This window comes from Mauremys reevesii, linkage group 15 (assembly GCF_016161935.1).
Source record: "Mauremys reevesii isolate NIE-2019 linkage group 15, ASM1616193v1, whole genome shotgun sequence".
NCBI classification, from domain to species: domain Eukaryota; kingdom Metazoa; phylum Chordata; order Testudines; family Geoemydidae; genus Mauremys; species Mauremys reevesii.
In genome coordinates this window covers 32,311,423-32,331,999 of record NC_052637.1, presented here as the reverse complement: position 1 = coordinate 32,331,999, position 20,577 = coordinate 32,311,423, and the positions used below count along the sequence as shown (strand labels likewise).

At 48.4% G+C, this 20,577-nt stretch overlaps 1 protein-coding gene and 1 long non-coding RNA gene across 5 annotated transcripts in view; both read right to left on the bottom strand.

Moving 5' to 3' along the window:
• Positions 1-8,167, bottom strand: part of LOC120383191 (voltage-dependent T-type calcium channel subunit alpha-1G-like) — a 275,720-nt gene extending 267,553 nt beyond the window's left edge. For 2 of the 3 annotated variants that reach the window (XM_039500955.1, XM_039500956.1), the window contains exon 1: positions 7,641-8,167. The gene's annotated coding sequence lies outside the window, so the exon portion shown is untranslated. The remainder of the gene's footprint in view (positions 1-7,640) is intronic. The other variant, XM_039500954.1, reaches the window with a different exon arrangement.
• Positions 8,168-10,923: 2,756 nt separating this feature from the next.
• The window catches only part of LOC120383682, a 57,152-nt gene continuing 47,498 nt past the window's right edge, over positions 10,924-20,577 (bottom strand). Inside the window, exons 5-8 of one of the 2 annotated variants that reach the window (XR_005588497.1) lie at positions 19,305-19,419; positions 18,213-18,313; positions 17,469-17,551; positions 10,924-11,634 (exon numbers count right to left, since the gene is read on the bottom strand). This is a non-coding gene — a long non-coding RNA (uncharacterized LOC120383682). Of the gene's footprint in view, positions 11,635-17,468; positions 17,552-18,212; positions 18,314-19,122; positions 19,420-20,577 lie in introns of those variants that run through there. The other variant, XR_005588496.1, reaches the window with a different exon arrangement.

The following is a 20,577-nucleotide window of genomic DNA, read 5'->3' as shown; positions in this document are numbered from 1 at the left end:
GTGGAAGAGTTGGTGGGGATGTGTACTGGAAAGAGGAGATACTGATTGCTCAAGTATATAGGATGGAAACCTGGATCCTTTCCCACATCTGGGACAGCTTAGGGGACCACCCCCATCTGGCACTGTTTGAGAGACCCTCCTGCCCCAACTGAAGGCCATTTCTCCCCCACAAGTTATACTGGAGTGGGAGGAGGGGTAGATGGGGCTGTCTTTGCTGAGCAGGTCCTGAAGAAGGTGTTCTCAGAGATGGGTGGGTGGGAGCTGGCTGGTAATACACTAAACCCCTGGGTTACCATCCTGGTGCGAAATACCAGACTGGAGTTCCTTATCCACACAACATACACAGCACATGCAGCAGCAGTGGGTGCTTCTGCTACCCTATTTGCCAGGGTGTCTAGGTCTGATCTGCAGAGAGCACCTCAAGTGGGTGAAAGAAAGTCAGTCACTCTTCGGCCTCTGCTGAGCCTTGTGACGCCACCAGTGAGTACCAGTCACACTATGGGGGTTGTGATGGGGATGCCTACCTGCTAAGAAATGGATTGCTAAATCCCTTTTACACAGGCCACTGGACAGCTGTCAGATGGTAACAAGTGTCACTCACCAATGGCCCAGTCTGGCGAATCAGAAGGAGGCGGCTTGGTTTTAAAACCCACAGCAGCAGAGCTCCCCATGCCCTTCCCATTCTCTACCTACCAGACTGGCAGGGGTGCTCGGGATCTCTGCCTTGTAGTGGGGAAGGGGCTTCTGCCCAGTAGGGAGGGGATTCTTAGGGCTTCAGCAGGAGTAGGCCTGAAGCCCCAAGCCCTGGCAGGCACCTCCCATGGGGCTGAAAGTGCACCCCGACTCTCGAACTTCTGAAGATTGTCATATTTGACTCGGAGGGTAAGTCTGGCCACCCCCGCTCTAATGCGCACTACGTGCCATCCCATTGCATAAAGCTGGGGGAGAGAAAAGCCACCCCCGCCCCTCTAATTTCATCATTGGCTCAAAGTTCTCTGTGCCTGTTAAATAGCAATGGTGCAGTGTCTGAGGAGATATAAAGACCACTCCCCACTATTCCTCACAGTGTCCAGAGACCCCCTAGTTGAAATCAGGGCTCTGTAGTGCTAGGCTCTGCACAGAGATGGCCCCTGCCCGGAAGAGCTTACATTCCCAACAGAAAGGGTGGGAGGGGAAAACAGATACCGAGGTGACTGGCCCAAGGTCACACAGCAGGTCAGTGGCAGAGCCAGGAACAGAACCCAGGTCTCCCAGTGCCCTCTCCACCAGACCACACTCCTGCCACCCTGCAAACACTGAATTCCTTGACTAGTGGAAGATCTGGATTTGTGTTAGTGCTAACACAACCCTGGCTCTCTGCCTTGACTGCTCCCCAGAGAATGCTATTCCAATAGCACTGTTCTAGGGCTTTATACTAATAATGTCATTTACAGAAAGGTCCACAAAACACATTTACATGTGCAAGGTGCAATGTTAGAAAGTGATTCTCCATGCGCTGTATGGATAGATGGGACACAGATGCTTTTGATCTGATTCTCTTTGTATATTGGTAAGGTACACAGGACCTTTGTGTGTCATGGTTTGCTCCAAATCCATTTCAACAAACATTTGTAGGAGATGAGGGTCTGAGCCTTTAAGTGGGTTACCAGATTACACACTGCCTCCATTTTAATTACAATTGATTCATTGCGTTTAATTTGTACATTTTGTCAAATTATGTTCCTTGTGGGAATTGGAAAATTTTGCTTTTAAGGACACCTTCCCAATCCGTTACCTAGGCAGCCCTGCATCCCCCTTTCTCTCGTGGAATGGGGGACGCTGCACATACAGGAGGTCTCTCACTGTTCCTGGGACAATCCAGCTATTTATTTTTTCCAAACAAGAAAAGGGGTGCAGCTCCAGGAGCCATATACCACAAGACACTGAGTCGGGGGAGGGTGTAGGAGGAGTTGTGGCTCAAATCCTGAAATGCAGCAAAGAGCTTAGCAGCAGCAGAAAGTATCAGAACTTGGAGATGCATATTAAGGAGATTTCAGATGTAAATGAGAGGACATCATTTCAATACTGCACAAGAAATTAATGAGGCCACATTTGTCTCCCCTGCACAGTTCTGGCCACCTAATTATAACATGGATAGTGTAAAGATGGAAATGGGAGTGAGGAGAGAGCAACCCAGATGATACAGGGACTGGAGCATCTGAGCCATTCAGAGTGGCTAGAGAAACTAGGTCTCTGCTCTTTAGAGGAGGAAGAGGAAGCCAGACTCAGTGAGGTGTTGCAACATCTGAAATTAACCAAGTGACGAGATGCCATACAAGTCCTACAGACACAGCATAGTCCCATAGGTAAAGCAGTGGACTAGGACACAGAAGATCAGGGTTCTCTTCCTGTCTCTATCACTGTGTTTAAGCAAGCCACTTCACCTGCCCTCCTACCCACTATAAGCTCCAGAAGGCCCTGATCTTGGTTGAGGCATGCAGGCGTCAATGTAACAAGCAAGCCTCACCTACAAAGGTGAAACTGGTCAAAGCCTGAATTAAGAAAAGAGGCCATGAGTCTGCAGAGTGTATTTACACTGAAGTCCGCTCCCTTCACTGCACAAACTCCTGTGCTAGGAGGTCTAGGACCTGCGCACAAGTACAAACCCAAGAACTGCGCATGATGTGCACAGAGCTCGCTACAGGACAGTCTCACCATGGGTAAAAATATGCATGTACATCTCAGTATAACTTGCATCTACTTAATGCAAGTCGATCTTGCTATGCGGTGGGGCGGGGAGGTTGAATGAGCTCTCAGTCTCAGCATAGACATTGCAAGGCTCATGGATTTCTTAACACATAGCCAGAGACTGGCTGTGCCTCAAAGTGCTTGCAACCTACATAGACTAAGTGCAGGAAGGGAAACAAAGGTAGAGGGGGTGAAGTGACTTAGCCAAGGTTAGTCAGCAAGTCAGTGGCAGCGCCAGAAATAGAGTCCACATCCCCCAACACCCAGGAGGCCACGCTGCCTCTTGAATGAACAACCTGCTCTTATCTCATGTTCCCTTGGCCAACGTCTCCCTTTCACTGCACCTTTCTGTTTAGTTCTGGATGCCCAGCTGCTCTCCAACCCAGAGGTGGCTGCATTTCAGCAAGGAAGATGCTATTTGTTAAACCTTTTGGGCTTCTTATGGATGAAAGTAGCTGAACAAACATAAGTTATTATTGCACAAATGTAGGTTTCAGAAGAAAAATTTCATGAGCCGTGTTTCATGTTCACTGGGAAGCTTTAGATGAACAGATATTTAACAAAGGCTGTTCTGGTTCTGTGACTGGATTTGGAATCAGATACCCAGGAGCTCCAGTAGCTTGTAATGGCAAAAAAAATAAAAATAAACAAAAAATCGACATCTGTAACTATTCTAGCAACAGACATATTGACCACACGTTAACAGAAAGACTCCATTCCTGTGAGAACTAGTCACTATTTGTTTGTTTTCCTGTTGACACACGGCTGCGGTAGCTGTGGGTGATTTTAATAAGACAGGCTAATATTTCTATCGTCTCAGGAGCTATAGATTCAACCCATATAGGCATCGGGCTCAGCTGCTGAATGATAAATCACATCAAGATATGAAGTTCATTCCATGCCTTAAAAATGAGAAGAAGATGCAATTTCATTTAAAATGTCACACTTTGTCCGCAAGAACAGGACTCTCATCACCACTTATTCAAATTCTGCTATATTATTAAGGAGCTATTTGACGCAGACAAACTGGCCTTGTTCTCAGAACAATGCACCGAAGACGACAGTAAATGCCATGGAGATCAGAATTGCTTTTGCTTCACATAGATGCTCCTGGTTGTAATAAAGGTGTGACACTCAGGAGTGCTGACAAGAAACTGGATTGTCTTGCCTGGTGCTGGTCACCTGACATCTACCTTACAGGTAGCTGACTGCACAGGAAAGTGTTGTGGAGCCAGAGGATCCAATCCCCTCCATCTTCAGACCAACACTTATGCAGTCACAGCCTTTGATCTCCCTGCCACCCGACCCCAGTCCCTCCATCACGCCTCTCCTCTCTCTCTCCCCCAGTCCCTCCATCACGCCTCTCCTCTCTCTCCCCCATCACGCCTCTCCTCTCTCTCTCCCCCAGTCCCTCCATCACGCCTCTCCTCTCTCTCCCCCATCACGCCTCTCCTCTCTCTTTAGCATACCCCACTCCATCAATCAAGCCCCCATTATCACAGTACCGGAGTGCTTTGCCATCTAGCCACACTGAAAAGTACTATTATCCCTATTGTAAGAGCTAAGACAGAGACACTAAGTCACTCGCCCCAAGTCACACAGGCAGAACAGGGAATTGAACCCACATCTCAAGTCCCACTGGACCATCCCTCCCATTTTCTCTTCCCGTATCCTCATCCCCTTTTCCGTGACCCTGCCCTGGGAGAGACCGAATACAGCCCCAGGCAGCAGGAATAATTAAGCAAGCCAGCCGTGCCATCAGCTGAGTAATGTCATACTTGTCCATCCAGTCCCCTACTCTATTATCCATCTGCCATTGTTATGAAGGGTCTTAGTCCGTGAGCAATTTGGGACAGGTAACTTGGGCAAACAATTACATGTACTCTATCAACATAGCCAGTAAGAATGCCAGCAAGCTGGAGGGAACACAAGGCTTGCAGCACTAGGCTCCAGGGCATTTACATATGCTAATGTCGACCACTTAAGGAGCACATGACTAATAACTTATTAGCACATTCGGTTAGAACACTATGCTAATAATTCTCTTTGAAAAGCACCAGGCTAGACCCTCATGTTCTATGCAGTGCATGTGATGGCAGGCATCTCCCTGCATGCAGATAGGCACAGCCAAACAACAGGCCCTTCAGAACTTAGCTCATAACTTCTTTGGGAAGGGGGCTCATTCGCCTCCCTCGCCTCCTAAACACACATGATAGCACAAGCGCCATACATGCACTCTGCGCGAGTGTCTTAGCCACAACGTTCAGCTCTAGCGCTCCGAGGTCCCTGTCTGACATTAACGTCTCAGGGCTCCATGATTTAATGCTGCATTTTCTTAACCTTAAGCATTCCCTGGGTGTTTCTTTGTGGGAAGTATTCTGGGAGGCTGCCATGAAAGGCCTAGGAGAAGTAGCCGCAATTATTTGATGGAACTAACTCCCAAGGGCAGCAAGGGGGGTTAAATCATTTGCTCTTTTGAATGAATATTTGTATTGTACCTCAATCATTTTTAAAAGAAGAGCTAGATAAGTAGCTGGAGAAAGAAAACACTCTGGATGGATCACAACCACTAACTCTATAGAGGGGAGGTCTGCTGCCTATGTAGTCTATGGCGCAGAGTGCAATTGCTCATTAACCAGAGGGGACATTTGCTTGGCACATAGTCTATAGCCCAGATTTTCCAGAGCGACTAGTGATCTCAATTTGAGATACCTTAAAAGACCCCGACTTCCAGGAAGTGCCGAGCACCCACCTTCTGAACACCAGACCTCCTTAAGGGGTCTCAAGTCGCACACCCACTTCTGAACATCCTGACTAGGATTCTCTCACTGAGAAGGTAGAATGGCCCCAGGTTTGATCCCAGGAACCAGAGGTGTTTGGGTAGAGTGTGATTCACCTGGAAATCTATAGTCTTTGGTTTATCCCCTTAAATAAGACCTCGTTTCCCTTAAAGGCTGCTGATGTCTCCAGAAGATTTACAGAAAGAAAGCCACTCTCTTTAAAAGAAGAATTCTGGTTGATTTTGTATGGGGCAAATCCTAACCACCGCCCACCCCAACAGGAATCAAGAGCACATTAGCGAGCAAGGCATCTACCTGTGGCTGTTAGAACTTCCATCCATTCCAAGAGGGAAATCTTACATTTCAGCAAATACATATGCACAGCGAGATGTTCTGAAAAGCCTTTGGGTCCTCAGACACAGCCCATCCTGCAGGGGTGCTGGAACAATTTTGGGGGTGCTGAGAGCCATTGAACCAAACTGTAAACCCTGTATATAATGGAAACCACTTCAAGCCAGGGGGTGTGGCAACACCCCCAGCACCCGTAGTTCCAGCACCTATGCCAGCTTGCAAAGCATGAGTAGCATGCCTAGAAACATAAATAAGAACAAGTCTTTTGAGAAGAGATTAGCCAGATGGCCAATTTTTGTTTAGATTTATGAGATGGTTACTCCTGCTACTTTGCAGACTATAGGCTTGATACTGTGTCCCTTGCAAGGTCCTGGGGACACTTCTTTCTCCCTCTTCCTCAATAAAGTTAACAGGGGTTGAAGACAACACCTCAGTGGATGTTTTGCCATATTAATTAGAGAACCTATGGCACTTATCGTTTGACCTTATGTCCGGCTAACTCAGGTAAATTACATCCTAATATGTAAATTATCCTTGCAGCTTCAGTTGACTATAGTATCCCTTCCACTCCTAAACTGTTGCTGTATGCCGTTAAACAGCTGTCAGGCTTCACACCAGAGGTGGCTGCATTTCAGTACCAGGGGAAAGGTGCTACATAAGTAAAGATCTAGCTTTCTGTATTACTGCTGAAGAATGAGAGAGTGCTTGTGCAAAAACACAGCACAACTTTCAAGAAGGCAGCACATTTCAGATACATCTGACTTAAACTCAACCTACTGACCTGCTGCTTGTTCCCAAAGTCTTTCTCTCCTACCCCATCAGATCACTGTAACATTTAATCTGGTTCCCATGTAACACAGATGCTGCAGCTAGTTTGCAGTCTACAAAAAAGCAGAGAGCCAGCAACACTTCTATGACCAGCTCCCTCTATAAATGAATCTTCAAATCTGCTCTGACAGAAAGAGACAAGGGAGAAACGAGCTCATTGCAGGAGCCCTGGATACTCCAGCTGTGTTACAGTGAGCTGACAGAGCTCGACACAAGCAACTGGGGTGTCTCGTAGCTTTCCAGTGGAGCCTGGCACTGCTCTAAGACAAACAAAGGAGCCTCCTCCTGCAATGCCACCAAAGAACAGTTTCATAACCCTAGTTCATAGGGCAAGCGCTCCTCCATAACTGCCATGCCTCACCGTGGTGATAGCAGAGCAACGCAGCAGAGGTGCTGGCAGAAGAGCTGAGATGGCCCCTGTGACCACAGAAACCATGTCTGCCTGTGACAGTGAAGCCTCACCACAAGCATCAGCTGTGTTCACCATCTACACTTCCAGGGGAGAATTTGGGGTTTTCACTAGAGAGTGGGCCCACACCACAAAGCTCAGACCTAGAGTAGATCTGATTCCTAACGCCCTCCCTCCCCACCAGTTTGGGGTTGTTTGGAGCTGGGTCCCAGATAGCCCCAGTACTGAGAAGGACATGAGCCTCAAAGTTCAGATCCAAACTTCCCCAAAGCTGCAGGGGGAGTGTCTGGGTTTGGTGACCCAATTCTCTATTTTCTTAGCACATCTAGAAAAGGAAAGCAAGGAAAGCACATTGCAGAGTTGTACTGTAGTATATCCATGACAATTCACCCCGCAGCCCTGCCATGTCAGGCTGAGGTGGTTAAATTCCCTCTCATCCCAGGAAGGTGCTTTGTCCAGGGATATCATTCCACTCCCACATCCCAGCAAACAAGAAATCCATCAACGTTTGGACTCATCTACACAATCTAGGACCAGGGGCCTACCTGAATTCCCTCGGCACATTGGACCGTTCAGCTACACGATACACTTTTCTTCAGACCTGCAGCAACACTTCTTGCAGAAGCCATCCGGTACTGGGTCTGGCTCCTTTGCGGAATCCTAACAGAGAAGCACCTTGCACAGAGACTAGCCACGGAGCTTCAAGCTTCTTAGTGGGGAGAGCTGGGTGGTTTCCTGAAGGGACAAGCGGGAGGCTAGCGGTGGAAATGCAACTAGGTGGGACACAAAGGGGAAGGGAGATGAGAACAGTCAGCAGGAAGAGCCAGCACAAAGGGAGAGCAATAGCAGAGATGGGGCATCACATGTCTGGTGGGTCACAACTTGGGAGCAGAGATTCACCATCCGTGGGGTTAGCATCCAGATGATTTCTTACACCTGGGTTTTTCTGAGTCCAGCCAAAAAACGCTCTGTTCAGCCTGGCTTCTAAAAGGAGTTTGCCCACTAGTGCAGCTCTATGTAATCCAGCAGGGCTTTTCCACCTACTCATTTCCACCTTCCACTCGGGAGGGTCTGGTTCTCACAGCCAGCTGGGGAATCTCTTCATTTGCCCCAGCTGAGCCCTGCAGCCCTGGCAATCCCCCTACAGGTGCAGCCTTCCTTCCACTGGCAAAGAAGAGATTAACCCTCTCCCTGCTGGCCCTGGGCAGGGCCTTGTTCTGCGGCGAGACAGAAAGGAGATGACAGGAAAGCCTGCACCCTGCGGGGAGGGAGAGACCTCACAGGAGGAGGAAGAGAAACTGCACAGGAAAAGAAAGACAAAGGGGCCAAAGAACCCACCTTCCCTATGTACAGCACTGGGCAATTTGTCAGTTGCACTCTGGAGATTTGTCACTTTCCATCAAGCGCTAGTCACTATCAGGCTGGACAGACCACCACTCCAGTCCCATATGGCACATCCTAGGCACAAAGGAGAAGGGGTTAATTGTCCAGGACTGGATGAAGCTGTGGGTTTTGTTCCCCGCTGCTTTCCTGTACTGTTGTTTCCCCCTGAGCAAAGCGGGTGCGTGATGCTGCCCAAGCACAATGGTTGTGTTCTTACACCCATTTGGTGCCGGTGTCAGTGACACTACATGGCGTGAGGCAGGGGGAACCTGGCCCTAGATGGGGGGGAGGGGGTGGCCTGCTGTTACAGCTCAGGTGTGATTATAAAGCAGAGAGAGCAAGGGCCTTACCAGTGTCCTTTCCTGGTGACTAAGCAGCAGATTTCACCCTCCAGTTCTCTCACTTAAAATAAATGAGCTGAATGGTATTAAAATAAATGAATGTTAAGTGAGTGCATGTCACTAATAAGGGATATTGGTAGATAAGAGGTAACTATTTACATCCTCTCGAGGAAATCCAAGCTGCAGCCAGGGCCAGAGGACCCACAAATGCAGCCAGACCCGGTGATGGGACAGTGAGGAGAAAGGGTACGGTGGGGTGTGGGAGGAGACGAGTGGGGAACGTCCATAGAAGAAGGATCACATCTAGAAAGAGAAAGGAAGTGCCACTGGCAAAGCTCAAGTCTGTCTCGTAGGAATTCACTGAAACGTGATGAATCAGTATAGAGCCGATGTTAGTGAGTCCATGAGAACAGAGGGCTCGGCCCCCGGCTGGTTAATACAACAGAGACGGATTCCCCAGCTCCCCTACCCAGAAATAGGGAAGAGATTCTGGAAGAGAGGGAGGAAAATGGTCTCTGGAGAACTAAAAATACCAATCTCGTGCCCTCCTCTGGCGTCTTTATGAGAACCCCAGAGCACTTTCATGAAGCCCCTGTGCTGGAGGAATTATTATGCCCATTGTACAGATAGGGAAACTGTTGAGTGATTTGTCTAAAGTCTTATTTCAAGTCAGTAGCAGAGGCAGGAATAGTATCTAGAAACCTTATACCTCCCGGGGGTAGCTCCGTCAAGGGTTTAGGGGTGAATTTGGACTTAGATGTTCTGACTCCCAGACCCCAAACTCTAATCACTAGGGCATCAATTAGCAAAGAGCTTGGGCACATGTTTAACAGTAACCACGTGTTTAAGTCTATCCCCATTCAGCATCAAGTCCCATTGAAATCAATGGGAATTCAGCACACGTGTAATTGCTTTGCTGAACGGGGGCCTAGGTGCATTCCCATGTCTCAAAGAAACGACGCACCCAGCACCCCAGGCAGTGTCTCTCCAGCCGCTGCAGGCTGCTGGTAAGTGCTGTTCGTCTTTATCAGCCCCAGTTTTTGCTCGAGCACCAGCTCTGGCTGTTTGAATACTGCTCGATAATTATTCATTTTTCAGGCTCGCTGAGACAGCCCTTGATGTGGAAGGGTTTTTTTTAAGGTCTCTTCTGGGAAATCTTTGTAATTAATGGCCTTTTAAAGTAAAATATAATTAAAAATAATGTGGACCACGTTGAACTCTATTTGCAAATTGCAGAGTCGGAGCTCGGAAGATTGCTCTGAGCTGGGGAAGGGAGGGAAAGGGCTCGGCGGAGACCCCAGCTAAAGACTCACACCCTTACTGACACATGCCCAGCAAGTAGACGGTGCAGGATCTAGTCATTGTGGCCCTGCTGCTCCTACATGCAGCTAGGGTGGTGCAAAGGGGCAGCACAGGGAGGGGGAAAGCCCCCAGAACAGGATGACCCCATGCCCAGGCACCAGTTCTGCACTGCTGCTACCACAGCTGTGAGATCAGTGGGCAGTCTGGGGAAGACAGAGGCAGGACTGGGGTAGGAGGAGATGCAGCCAGGGCCATTGGTGGAGCAGTATAGCTTAGGGCAGTCGTGAGAGCCTGGGCCGGAAGCGGACACAGTCCCTGCAGCCCCTGCTTAAGGGAGAGGCCCAAGATGCCTCCTCCTCTCTGTGTCTGCCTTGGCATCTGCGCAGGGATGAATCTAGCTCTTGTGTCTGCTCAACATACAGAGGCGTCTTCACACTTGCAGAGGCTTTGGCAGGCAGGGACAGGTCTGTACTTGCACATTCTCACACAAGCCAACACCTCCAGGCTCTGCCTCCCTGTATTTTTCTTCCTCTCCCTCTTTCCCCATCCTACCCCCTCCCCCGTGCCCTGGGGCCTAGATTTAAATATCATGATGTCAGCTGTGTTGATGGCGGTGCCCTCCTTCACACTCTCTCTCTGGCCTCATTTGGATTTTAAAACCATTTCTAATTCACAGAAAGTGTCAGGCGCAGAAAAAAAAAGAAAACCACCCACGACTCGCTCCAGCTCTGTTTACATTTCCCTCCCAAGGGCCAATCAAATGGCCAGACACCTGCACAAGACTGAGCGCTGAGGTTTACATGGGGAAATTTTTGTCTGGGTTCCAAGTTCTCTCAAATATCCTCAGTCACTAGTCACAGCACCCTTTCGATGCCCTTTTCCCCATTCGGTTAATCTCCCATGGCCAGCCAGGCTGCGGCTGCACAAGGGAGTCAAGGAGTCTGACTTCCTTGGGCTGGACACCCAAGCTTATGCTATTGCAGTGCTCCCAGGAGAGCAGCCTGCATTGGACTGATATGTCCATGCTTCCCCAGGGACTGGGTGGGATGTGGCAAGGAGCGGATGGAGCCTTGGCTCCATGAGCCCAACATGCTGGATAGTGTTGCTACAACAATGTGCCAGGGGAAGTGTCCTGCACTGGATACAGACCTGGGGCAGAGTTCTTCCCCCTTGGAGCAAGGGGAAGCTGGAAGGCAGATTGCCACACTTAGGACGATTGAGCCCTAAGCTCCAGATCCTCAGAGGTATTTAGGTGCCTAATTCCCATTGATTTTGAGTATCAGGTGCCTAAATACCTTCTGAGGATCTAAGCCTAAGAGACTGAATCGTCAGGCCTTGCTGACACAAGTAGTCCTTAAACCACATGGCAAATTCTTTGAAGTCAATGGGATTTCTCAGGTGCAGGATCAAACCTTCTTTTCCTGAGTTGCCTCGTGCTTCTATGTTCAGAGCTGTGGAGAAATGCTGGCTGCTCCGGTGCCATCTCTTGGGCATGACCAGAAAGGAGCCTCACCTAGGGAAAGAACAGGGGTCAATCTCAATGGTCGTCAGTCTTGGGCCTCACCCATGCTGTTCCCAATGGACATCAATCCTGCTTGAGAGTGAGGTTCCTCCTCTCCTCATTAAAGAGAGGATTATGGACGGGACATTCAGTCTGGGTTCTGCAAAAAGTGACCCAGTACTGTTCCCAGCGACACATATAATGGGGTTCCACAGGTGTAACAGAGAGAAAAAATTGGTCCACTGAATCTTTGGTGGAGTTACTTTGTTCCCACACTGGACCAATTCCAATGGGAAGGATGGCACTGGCCTGGGCCTCAGGAGAGCTGGGTTCAAATCCTGCCTCTGCTGCTGTAGATTCTCTGTGGGACCCTAAGCAGGTCCCCTCACCTCGCTGCACCCTCATCTATAAAATGAGGGGACCAGCACTTCCCCCACCCCATCCAGGGCTGATGGGAAGATAAATATAGTGATGTTTGGGAGGTGCTCAGATTGTGATGGGGTCACATAGAGCTAGGCAGACCTTTGCTAGGTGGTGGGGGCTGGAAGAAACTTATCTGAATGGATGGATTCTTCTAAGTCTTATTTGATTGTTTTTAAAAACCCAGTGAAGGAGAACCTGCATCCTGCACCTCGGTCGACATATTCAGTCCCAAGTTACCCTTTTACAAAAATAGAGCACCACAGAAATATGCAAATGAGGGATGGCTCATTTAAATTTAATGCTGATGAGAAGATCTTCCTTCTCTTTCCAGCAGAGAGCAGATGTTCTCATTTCACACAGGCAAAGTGCCTCTAAATCACCGCCCCAGCACTGAGGTGGACAGTGATGTCATTGTATATAGGTTATTAGTTATTATTTTATAGACAAACCTGACATTTTGCCTTTTAAACACACATTCAGCTGGAGCCTGGGCTTCTGCCACTGAAAATATCCTGGCAATCCTGTCATTAGCCTCCTTCCAAGCTTCAAAATACTTTTTCTCATTGCACATAATTAAAACAGCACTTTGAGTTTTCAGCAGCTTGCTACGGCTTTATGATATCTCAGAACCAAGGGGACACTTTTCACTTCAGCCTGGCTTAGATATGAACCAACCCTGAGAAAACTTGCATATATATGTCTGTATGTGTGTGTGTGTAAGAGAGAGAGAAAGCGTGTACGTGAGAAAAATGTGTGCGCGCACATGCATGTGAGAAAGAAAGAGGGTGTATCTGTAAAGGAGATGAGGGGTGAATGGACAGTGACTCTGCATTAAAGGCAAACACAGTCCATATGCCATCAGGTCGGCTATTGAGACATGCGTTTGTGTTTAATTTCTGGCTTGCTCCCTTGCTCCAACGATTCATGACTCAAAGGTCTGTTTTCCAGAAGCCGAGGTGCCGATGCACCCGTTTGCCCTGAGATTTTTGAGCTGCGTCGACATCGTTCAGCTGAATCGCACAACCCAGCCCTGTTTCTCCCAAAGCGTGAATCGTAATCACCTTAACGAATTCCCTTGGAAATACAGGAACAACTTTTCCTTCGGTGTTTATAGTGTGCAGACTCATGACACAGTGGAGCTGGCGGCAGTGGTTACAGCTTTGACTAGAAATACAAAAGCGAATGCTTAAATGGTGCTCAGTGCAGAGTCAGAAGTGTGTCTAACAGTGGATTTAGGCTAGACAGGCAGGGAGGGGCTGAAAGAGAATTAACATGTCGGGGAGATGCTTTCAGTGAGTAACTGAAATGGCAGATTTTCCTTTGTTTGGAAACTCTGGGACAGGGACCAGTAATGTCCCACACCTGGCACAATGGGGCCCTGAGCCCTGACTGGGGTCTCTAGACTCTACCTCAGTACAAATAATACTATGTAGTATCTTTATTTTGCCTTTGTAGAGGCGATTCCATCAATAAGGGGCCAGAATCAGGGTTCTTCTATAGAAATATGTGGCAGCAAAAGGCTGAAGAAGAGGAAGCTTAAATTGCCTGCACATGGGTTGGAAGGGACGGGTGGCCTCCTGGCTCTATACGGGGACGTAGAGAGGATGAAATTCCCTCCTGAGCAGAGAGCCAGCAGGAGGGCCTCGGTGGGGTTGATGTGGTGTATAGCCCTGGTGCTAGTGCTCTGCACAGGGCGGAGTTCACTCTACAATAGTAAGTCTGTCGGCACGTCTCCACGCGGCTCGTAATACAGTGAAGCAGAAGCAAAAAGGGATGCTGAAAATTGCAGCTGTGTAGAGAGGTCTGGGCGTTTTTCTGTCACTAACCCCCACTTGGCAGCTCCTCACTCCTACCGGCAATAGACTGTGCAACAGCCGATGGATTCACCAGCCATGTATCCAACTCTAAAGGGAATGGTCATTGGAGGTTCCACCCTAGGTTACCCGTCAGCCCTGCCCAGGAGCGTGAGGCTACTGATAATTGCTCGGGATGCATCTCACGGGGGTCATAGGTCCTGGAGTGGCAAAGAGAAGGGATCAGCATTCCAGCTCCGTTTCCCTTCTCAAAGCAAAGCTGCTCACTAAAAGCCCCAGCTGCCGAACGAGAAACTAGGGCACTTGCACCTCCCTGCTATGCACCAGAGGCAGGAAGCCTATAAGCCCCTAGAAGAGCTGTTCTTGCTCTCCTGTAATGGTCACATTCCGTTGGTTTTTTTAAAGGTAACAAAAGTATTTGGTAACGTCTGTGGAAACGTGACACTTTCCCCTGCAGGAGGGAATGGATCTGGAGTGCAGATCCAGCCAGGAATTTGGAAACACAACCCCCTGCCCAAGGATTCCAGTGGAACAGGGAGTCCCCCCTTCCCAGGGCCGTTTGTTTTGTCTGGTTCAGTCTCAGAGGAAATTGAGAGGAAGACGTGAAGAGGTTCAGCCAAACCTTGGACTCTGCTTTGACTCAGAGCCTTTTCTTTCCTGGATGTGAATCCCTCTGGACTCTCTAGATGGTAAAAAGGGAAAAATAGAAGCACCTGGAATAGGACTTCAAATCCCCAAACCACATGAGATCACCTGGAACCAACATACAGGAAACTTAAAACACCTGTGAGGGAATTGATTGGCTCCAGCCCCACATGGAGCAAGAAGGAATTCCATGACTAAAATCCAGAGAAACCTGAACAGGCTCCACCCTCTGAAACCAGCTGCAAGAGGCCCCCCAGACATGGCAAAGTTCACCGGCGCTACGCCAATTTACTCCAGCTGAGGATTTGACTAATGCACACTTCTAGGAGGTGGGGCTGCGAGACCAGAAAGCTGGTTGTGTATCCTCACAGCACACTGAGTAAATGACAGTCATAGCAGCCAGCGCTGGCTAGTTGTCAGGTGCGTAGAGCCCTGTCAATAGGTCTGTGGGTCAAAAACAGGTTGTTCCATAGAGCTTTGTCTGGTAATAAAAACAAAACAGGTCCGGGTAGCCTCATCCAATGGCAAACCTGGTCCAGTTGGTTCTGGGTGGCACTTTTTTTATAGGTATCTCTGATTTCTGATATATCTGCACCTGGAGAACCTTCAGCAGATAGGTTGGGGCACCTCAGAAAACATCATAGACTGCACAGTATCTGGAGCTTGAGGAGCTGCTGCATCAAACTAGGCTTCATTCCAGTCTATGAGCAAGCCTGGGGCAATCACTAGAAATGTTTGATATTGATCCAGTGGTCCAATTAACCCGCCACATTAGCTTCTGGTTGTATTTACCATATGTGCCAGATCAGGCATCACAAGCACTGACAGCCGCTTATGGTGTGGTTCTCCCACCCTTGTCCCTGATCGCTCCCTGGCTCAGTGCGATCGCTCTAGCTATACAGATGCTCCTGGTACAGCAGAACTGAAACTGAGGGGGGAACTATTTAACTTCCGGTTCTTTTCTCTCTTTGCAGAAGCAAAGTATGTCTGATTACAGAAAACGCCTGGCGGTTGAGTATAGCCGCCTAGTTTCTCAGCCGTAAGATGCTAATGACTCTTTTCCAGGCTTTTAACATTTTATTCAGCCCTAAGCCCTTGCCTGTTCTCCCCTCAGTGCAGCAGCTAAATGGGAGACCGTCCAGACTGTAGTTCAGCAGAAAATGGACTTCACTAGAGAGCAGTTGGCCATTGCTCTAGCTCATTGGTTCTCAACCTGCGGCCCCCAGTCACTTGCGGCCCAATCAGCACAGAGCTGCGGCCCATGTGACATCCTCAGGACCATACAAGTAGTAGTGGGTGCAGCCTACAATGGTAAATAGGTTGAGAACCACTGCTCTAGCTGCTCTGGAGCCGAGAGCAGGCCAAATTCTGGTAACGCTTACAACCTGGGCAAAGAAATAGGCACTGAAATCTGCAGGAGAGAACAGAACATAGGATTTGCCATAACAGATCAAATCCAGCCAGTCCATCAAGTCTTGTATCCTGCCTCCAGCAGTGGCACCCACGTTGCTTCATTGGAAGGGCAAAATAAAATGAGCTCCAATGCACCTGGCCAGTTGTGCCGCGCCAATTCGCACAGTTAAGCTGCCCATTGATCCACCTGCATTTCACAAATAGGCTCAGCCTGTAGGAGACACTGGCGGGATCAAAAGTCAGGTGCCTGTTGCATGAGCTGCACAAACGGGAGCCCCCCGCTGGCTGATGGAGAAGCTGCCTTTGTTGTTCTTTTTTGTTCTGAGTTCTTCTTCTCTTTTTTCATCATTTTATTTGAATGTGTCAGTGTTTCAGCAGATGTGCTCAACCACCTGCCACCTGTTCTTTGGACTCCTGCCTTGAATGTCTCATAAAAGAGTTTGCTGACTCTATTGGATCAATCATTATGCAAACATAAGCTTCTCTTTGACTTCTGGGGCCGTTCCAACTGCCCTTTGAGACAGCAGTTGTTATTCCTGCCTTGGGAAAGCCAACTTTCTCACTTGACGATTCAGCTAATTTCCATCCCAGGGTCTGTCTCGTCACTCCTGGCGAAGGGCCCTGGAAAGGCTGTTCCTGAGCAGCTCATGACTTATTTACAACAAAACGAGGAATGTGATCAGTGGCAGGCAGGGGTCGGATTGGGCCACAGAACTCAGATTGTCTGGATTTCTCCTGGCCTGCAAAGCTCAGCATCTTCATTGGTACCCCTGGCTCTATGAGCTGCCTTAGAAACCCTAGACCAAGAGGTCCGGTGAGCTGTCTTGATCAACTATTCGGAGTACTTGAGTTTAAACATTGCTGAGAATTCCTCTTAGGGCTCTATGGCATCTAGATACCATGGTGATGGCCATCTTTAGAAAAAACAGATCTTTTTATGTCTTGCTTTGTTCACCCCTTTTCAGAGACATTAGGCTGTTCCTCGGGCCTATTACTGTTCTCAAATTATATGCTGCCTCTTGCTTAATTTTTTCCACCATACCTACAATGAAATGTAGATCTATCCGATTGTCCATTGAGACACAATTTCCCTCCCCCGCCTTGTCATGTGCCATTCAGCAGCTTGTGAGCTGCAGATGTCGAATTGTGGCTTTGGTTTTTCCAGCTCTGTTAGCTGGTAACCAGCGATTATGGTGGGCAGATCATGAGGATTCCTTACTGGGAAGGAGTTGGTTAACTTCACCTGCGGGAGCGTTTACTTAAAGTCGTAGGGCAACTTGGGATGCTGGAGTTCTCTACCACTCCCCTGTTCCATTTCCTGCTTTTGGTGGAAACAGCTGGAATTGGATTTTCTTGTCATTACTAACTCAAGTTGCTGCTGAAAAGGTGGAAGGAAGCAACCACCCAAACACACAACCACCATGTAGTGGTCTGGGCACTGCCGTGCAGAGATACAAGCAAAACAACCGCAAATGACATATGATTTTGAGATTTTGCCCTGTCATTTGACAGGTTCCCAGCTAGTCACAGTTTAATATGCCATTGTCTTACCTTCACTTCTTGGCTATCCTTGTTGTCCAGGCCTGAGTCTTCAGCTTCATCTTTATGGCAGCACATCGGGCAGAGGGACTCAGCTGAGTGGTTCAGAATAATTTGTCAGTGAACATGAGCAAGGCTGAAAAGTGGTGTGTGTGTGTGTTCATGCTCACACACACCACCTTGTGTTCTGTTAACTTCTCACCAAGCACACCACTGTGAGGTCCCAGCCATACTCCACTTGCTGGACTCAAAGCTACGGTTAGATCATCAGATGGTATAAATCAGCATAGCGCCATTGAAGTCAATGGGGCAGATCCCCTGCTGGTGGAAGCTGGAGTAGCTTCATTGAAGTCAATGGGCCAGATCCCCTGCTGGTGTTAACGGGGGTCACACCAATTACTACACATCAGCGACTACCCCACGTCAGCTGTTGGAGCCTTGCTAGGCGAGTGGGAAAGCACGGCCAGAAGGAAGCATGTCAGAGACAGCTAGGTGGTAGACTTTGCTCTAGTCTCATCCATTTTGGACAATCCTAAACCTTTGCTAGCTGAGTTACATGGCAATAGGCTCTCAAGGCTTCAGCTTGTTCAAACAGCTGCAGCCCGGCTACAACAGACCCATTCTACAATCCCGCCCCCCATCACCCTGGCTGGCTGATGACAGCTGTTGTTTTGAATGCAGTCCAGTGGCAGGGACCTGTCCGGTGCCCCCAGCGTGCTCTTGCCCTTTCGACAAAGAGGAGATAGGAAATCTTACCTCGCTTGGTTGGTGCCAGACTTTGCCGGTCAGCATTTGCCAGCTGCAGGCCCCACCTCTGCCCATATTTCCAGGGTGCTAGGAGCAGCCTCCCTCCCTCCCTGTTAGGAACGAAGCACAGTGCAAAGTTTATCTGTGGCATGATCTATTCCTGCTCACCTGAGGCAGGGCTATTTTAATGGTCAGCCTAAGCCTTGGCCTGACCTGCTATGCTGTGTTTTTCTTTGTAGTCTATTGCTTCTCCCACAGCACTCTCACCCACCCTCTGAGCACTTTTCTTGCCAGTCAGGAACATGGCCCATGTTTCCTTCTCTCCCTGGAGGTCCGTGGCAGGATCCACTGAAGTTCTGGCACCCCTGGAGAGGACTCCAGAGCCCTGACACGCTTCGCTTCAGTGGTATCCCCTGCTGAGACCAGCCAACTTCCAAGGGTCTCAGCCAGGATTCAGAGGCAGCTCAGAGAGATACTGTGGCTGGGAGCTAATTAAGTGCAGCTGAGGCTTGTAGGTTCTCCACTTTAGAAGAGGGTGTTACTTAGAGACCTCGTCTCAACTTGTCCCATTGCTTTCCCCCTCAGGTTTCCTACCATTGCTGGAGCTAAATCAGTAGGAGAGCTAGTGTAGACAAGGTGCCAGAGGCTGCCTGCACCAAGCTGCTTAAACCTGAGCTGCATTCGACAACACGCCGGTGGTCCCAGCAGCTCTGTTTTCAGTGGCTTTCCTACCCAGAATGGCATTAACTGTTGTGGGTTTTTAAAAAAAAAATCTGATTTCCGATCTGTCATAAACATCACATTGCATAACAGGAGATAAATCTGAATGAAGTTAATACCCACGGAGCATGGTGCAGAATATTCATGCGCTGGGAGCCAAAGTGAGGCAAATGCGAATCTTTATTACCAGTGGAGCCTGTTAAATATTTATATTTTCTGTTTGAGACACGCTGTGACACATGAAACTCAATTATAATATAACTAAAAACCATCCTAAATTATAGATAAACGGCAACAAATGAAGGGGAGCAATCTGAACTTCACCATGCACAATCCTGGGGGGGGGAAATAATAAACTTGGGGAGAACAATGAAGTGGCACCTGTCAGATAACATTGTCGGAGTTGCCTTCATTCTTCAGTGACAGGCCAATTAGAAATAATTAAGTGCAAGGCATCTTCAGAGCAGAGCCATGGTACATTTGTGTGTGGTTGTCCCTGTAGCGAGAGGCAATGGAAACACTAAGGAAAGGGCATAGAGACAGCACAGATTTTAGCAAGATCCTAGGCTGGTGTAAACTGGAGTTGATCCATTGGCTTCAGTGGAGTCACATCAGTTTACACTAGCTGAGTCTTTGGTCCCCACTCCCCATTTGCTGTGGAAGGTCTAGGAGACACCCACTCAGCAGTGACATGAGACCTGGTCCTAGGTTTAAGATCCAACTGTGGACAGGTTCTGTTATCCCACTGGTGCATTTTCCATACACTACATGGAAGCCAGATGTCCTCTTCAATTTTTCCCCTTCTTTGACTCAAAATCCAACATCCCGGGCACCAACTTTTCTGGTGTGAAAACTGGAGGAAACGTCCTTCAGTGCCCAGCAGTGTCAGTCTTTAGTCATTGGTAGGAGTCACTTCTAAGTGTAATGATGCCCCAGAGGCAAGCGGGCCATTTCCACTGCTCTCCTAGCCCCTTCATCTCCAATGGGAAGCAAGCAGTGGGTGAAAACCCAAACAGATAGCAGTCATGGTACCTGGGACACCAACTAGACACGTACAAACCAGGATGCCAAATAGCAAGGATGCACATGTCCAGATTAGACTGAAAACATTCTGGTTGATCAAGGTCCCAAACATGCAAGACCCATAAAAGTCCGATTTGGGTCAAGAGAAATGGGTGTAAATTTTTCCCAAGGTAATTTCAGGTCTCCAGATCCTGCAATGGAATTGGAGCCTATCAAAATGCCAATTCTTAATCCAGATCGGTTCCGGTTTAGGTTTTACCCAACTGAAGCTTGTTTAATGACCTGCTCATGCTTTTGGGGAAAGACATTCTGTTGAGAAGGGAGAGTGCTGCTCTGGCATGCTGTGACAATTCATCTGCTCTTGGAAAAGCGGCAGATCATCTGTCCTGGAATAATGTGCTTGTTAAGCTACAAGAGTAACCGATACAGTGCATCCTTGGTATGATTCAGGTTGTTTAAAAATTTGATCTGGTCAATATTTTTTTGCATGAAACATGTTTCAATAAAAATATGCGAGTCTGTCAAAATTTTCCATGGGAAAATGTCAATTTTGATGATTTTTTAAAATTTTGATTGAGGAAAATCAAAACAAAAGATTTTGTTTCAGTTCAACGTTTCCAAATGAAACAAA